The 4,852-nt window shown below is 27.9% G+C and overlaps 1 protein-coding gene across 2 annotated transcripts in view; it reads left to right on the top strand.

The window, feature by feature from the left end:
• The window catches only part of LOC107440096 (SCY1-like protein bma), an 811,210-nt gene that overhangs the window by 294,031 nt on the left and 512,327 nt on the right, over nucleotides 1-4,852 (top strand). The gene's annotated exons all lie outside the window — the stretch shown is intronic.

The raw sequence follows: 4,852 nt of genomic DNA, 5'->3' as shown, positions 1-4,852 counted from the left end.
ATATATATATATATATATATATATTCTGTCGCAAAAATTTTGCTGCCGTGGTGACAAAACCGGTGAGTTTTGCAATCAAACCCTATACAATATCATCCTATTATGACATACTCTATTAAAACTACATACTCTATTTTCCGACAGCTATACGTCGAAACATGTAATTACAAAAATTCTATTTGCTGTCTAAGCTTTGGAATTACTAATTTATAGTAAATATTTTTGAGTCGCTCTAACTGAAACAATTTAGTTTGAAATTCCAGTAATCATTTAGTAGAGATACCGTTGGCCTATAGTTAACAGTAATTCTTTCGTATGTAACAAACAAAACATTGAAAAAGATGTCCCATAGACAATTTACATTGTCTTATGATAGCATTTTTAAAACCCATATTAATTATATTTTCTTTGCAAACAATAGGTTGTTAAGTGCTTTTAATTAGTCGTAGTGTTATCGGATCAGTTTGAAAATAAAGCAATTTAAAGCTCACTCTCTCAATTAAACAATTACAGTTTAAAATGCTTTAACTTTTTCAATTTGACAATTACATTTACTTAATGAAATATCGAACAATTAATCCTCTAGTGATTCTTAAAATTACACAATGTTTTTCGAAGAATTCAATTTACCTCCAACTTTTCTCGCATGTTTCTGATTAGTACGATACTTTTTTACCTCACCCTATGTAATATTTGCTGGTCAAGCACAAAAAGAATTGAAATTTTTATCTCTAAGCCTCTTTTATTAAGTGTAGACAAATAACAGTAGTAATAAATTAATGTTTGTTTTCTGGCACTAATTTTTTTCAATGTGAAGTATTTGGGTGAACATGGTGGTTTGCCCTTCATTTTTTAAAATGAAATTTCCACATTAAACTGTTCTACAGTATTGTTATGATAAGTATTTATCAAGTTTCCAGATTTTCCGTTGGATAACATTACAATACAAAGAAATATGTTATTGTCAACAGGGAATTTGGTCTATTTTTCACTAAAAATTATCTTCTGAACAATTTGAAAAATGTGCTTTATCATTATAATGGGCCAACGTGCCATATAAGAATAATATCTCAGAACTTCAGCATACATATATTAGTAACATATCATCTTTAAAAGTGTCAAGAGCAATAGAATTCGGGCACAATTCCTCTAATCAAGTTTTAAGTATTTTGGAATGTCCTATGTAACACGTGATAACTAAAGCTATGCTATACAAAAAGTACAGCGAAATAGATAGATACATAAATAAAAAATTCCGTAATGCAAACAAAATTAAATACGTTCTAATATTAATAAAAGTCTGACTTTAAAAATAACATGGTAATAAGGAGAAAGATTACGAGACCATCTGAAGGTTAGGCCCACTGTCAAGATCATCTTTATGCTTAACTATTCTTATCAATTTTTTTGGACAGATTGATTTAAAATACTTTCTCTCCAAATTAGAGTTATTGTATTTTTTGAATGCGTTTTAATCAACTGTGTGTCCAGCTTGATAAATTCTTAAAATTCAAAGCTATTTCGGAAGCCAAAGATGTTCATTTGGCTAACTCAACTTTTCAACATATAGGAGTTTTAAATTCGCAATTTTCCCTTTTTTCACTTCCTAATAAGTACACTGTATGTATAAATACAACAGGAAAAATAATTCATAGAGTTAATTTATTTGTGCAGTAAAAAAACGTTCCTCCCTTATTATATTCTAAGTCTGAGATAAATGAGACGGTTATTGTTGTTATAAATTTCTTCAGATAAAACATTTTACATGCCTTTGGAAATAAATTAAGAGAACGCATTGCGCTTTCAGTGGAAATATTTTCTGAGAAATGTAAAGAAAAAAATTGCTTCTTGCTTTTTATGAAACTTAAAATAAGCAGCATTTATCAAGATAATTAAATGAATTTCCATGCATATTTTTACAGGAAGTTTGGCATTTTCATCCGTCACCGTAAGTCTGCGTAAACTTTGCTTCCTTCGCCCCCCCCCACTCAAGATAATTTTGAAAACAGATCAGTTTTGAAAACAAATGCAGAAACAGAAAATGAGTTAAAGTTTTAAATGCCGTGCGTAAACTAAAATTTGCGTATACGTTAAATAATTTATCTTATTTATTTATTCCAAAACAAACATGCTTCAGGGAGTCAAAAGTAATGGACAATACTTTAAATTTAGTGGAAGGAAAACATTAGAAAAGTTTTGATATCTCATTCTTTCCCTTACTTCAGTTCACCAGTTTGAAAATCACTCGATTACAAAAAATTAAAATTATACATTTCAAAAGCCTATTTGTATTTTTTTCATTCATTTTAAATAGTTTCTCTACACTAAGAACAAAAATATTGTCAAAACCTCCAGAATATGGTAAAATTTACCGTGTTTGAACATCAAAATGCTCGGTAATTTTTATCCAAACGCTTTGGTGATGACTTTGGTGAAATTACCTACGAAATATGGTTTTATAATGTGTGATAAAATTCGGCAATTTTATCATGATACCTTAGAACATGGCTTAAAAACATTTTATTCGGTTAAATTTACTTTGCAGTTTCATATTATTGGCTAAATGTTTGGTAATAAGAACTATAACTTTGAAAACCAGAATATTTGGTGATCCGTTACAAAATACCAAATGTATGGGTTAAGTACCATATATTTTGGTTTTATTAACCAGAATTATTATTATTTTTTATTTATTTACTTTTTTAACCTGAAATGTCATTAACATACAGTACGATGATTTTACCAGGATTGTTTTTCTTCTTGTACATTTTCTGCCTTGATTAAATACTTAAATGTATTACTGATGTCTAAAATACCATTCTAAAAAAAAGTTTAAAAACATTGAAAAAAATAAATAAATTTAAATTTTTTAAATTTGTCATCAATATGTTTTTTTTCGATGTGATAGTAAGCATATTTCAAAAGATGTTTGAGAAAATTTTACTTTTGCTTATTTCTTCGAGAAATATCAATGTTATAAAATATGAAAATAAAATATGAAGTATCATAACTTCAATAGATGTTCAACAAATACATTTTCGGAAATATCAGCTGTAACACTTTTATGCTATTGGAAGAGGAATTGTCCATTTTCCTAAGGATAAGGAAACCTATGTAACATTACACATATAGCAGTCCATGTCATTTCCTTACATGCAGAAAAAAATGTAATTTCCGTTTTCGAAAGCTTTTTTCGCTTCTGCCACGTGTAAGTTATTTATGATCCTCTGACAGAAATCCCCAGAAGCGGAAAAAAGAAACTGCTCTCTGTTCTTTTTGGTTGAATTCTATCAAACATAAAGGGACTTATAAACTAGAAAAATTTACTGTTTCAAAGTTGACTTTAAGATTTATGTCGTAACAGTTTCGCAAGCCACTAACTCATCAAAGTAATTGTTCTCTTTTATGCAAGCAAACTAAATTATATTTGAAGTTAAAAACGTTACAAACTTTTGTTACATTATTCTTTTAACCTAAGATGACTTTTTTAACGTAACTAACGAAAAGGATAATTTTAATGCAACTTCTTATCCGCCGAATTAAGAGTTCCGGAATTTTTAGTTAACTAGTACAAAAGTTAATTTCTGTTAAAGAATTGAATCATATAATTTAAAGGTGCACTAAGAAAAAAAGTATGGTCAATACTACTCGCATACGATAAATCTTACCGTCTTTCTAGCTCTGTAAGAACACTAAAATGCTGGATATATTTTACCTACCTGCTTTGCTAATGATTTTGGTAAAATTAACTAATAAATATGAAATAAAAGATAATGTATGTGATATGTGAAAGTAAAACGTGATCTGTGATAATAATGTCATAAAATTTGGTAAATGTAGAAGAATTTGTTAATTCTATCATGATAGCTTACAGCATGGCATAAAACAATTTATTCAGTTTAATTTACTTTTCAGTTTTGCATTTTTCACTAAACGTGTGGTAGTAAGAACTATAATTTTGTAAACCAGGTTTTCTGGTAAACCGTTACTATATATAAGAAAGATACCAAATATATACCAAATATACCAAATGAATAAAAATATACCAATTGAATGATTTAAATATAGTATATTTTGCTTTTATGAGTCAGAGTTACAATTATTATTATTTTTCTTTCGAAAGAAATGTCATTAAACTATAGAACGGTAATTTTGCCAGGTTTTTTTTGTCCGTGCGTATCAGAAATTTTTTCACTTTTTCTGTATACAAACAGTTTGTTAAATAATCAATGAGTTTGGATTTTGTGATCCCTAATAGAAGAGTAAAGGAAGCCAACAATTATACTCCAATAAATAACTCTTGTTTTAATGATTGGCTTTCACGTACTAAGTGCCTATCTTAATGGTTCTAATGATTGACCCTAAATGAACTAATTAATAATTGCTTAATATTACGATAGTTTTAAAATAGGGCACAAATGCGCACTTATAGAACGGTAATTGTGATAAAATTTTTTTGTCCCTGTCTATCAGACAATTTTTCACTTTTTCTGTATATACAACAGTTTGTTAAATTATTATTATACATATATGGATGATTCTCACAAAACATGACAATTCGGACCAAATAATTTCTTCAAATTTAAAGTCTTCAAAATAATCTAAAATTTTTTTTGTATACTTCTTTATCTACACTTATTATTATCTTATAGACAGCAGTATAGTTTATTGACATTTGCTCGAGAAAAAAAAATAGAAATTCAACAAATCTTGAATGCCAGGAAAATGACATATTACCTTAGAAGTTTAAAAAACAGTCATTTTAAGTTAATAGTAAGTAACTCAACTTAAGCCTTTATGTTAGATGGACCATAAATTGCTTAAATTAATTCTTTTTATCCACTGTAGAAAG

The sequence above is a fragment of the Parasteatoda tepidariorum genome, chromosome X1, assembly GCF_043381705.1.
Source record: "Parasteatoda tepidariorum isolate YZ-2023 chromosome X1, CAS_Ptep_4.0, whole genome shotgun sequence".
NCBI classification, from domain to species: domain Eukaryota; kingdom Metazoa; phylum Arthropoda; class Arachnida; order Araneae; family Theridiidae; genus Parasteatoda; species Parasteatoda tepidariorum.
This window is presented reverse-complemented; position numbering and strand designations above follow the sequence as displayed.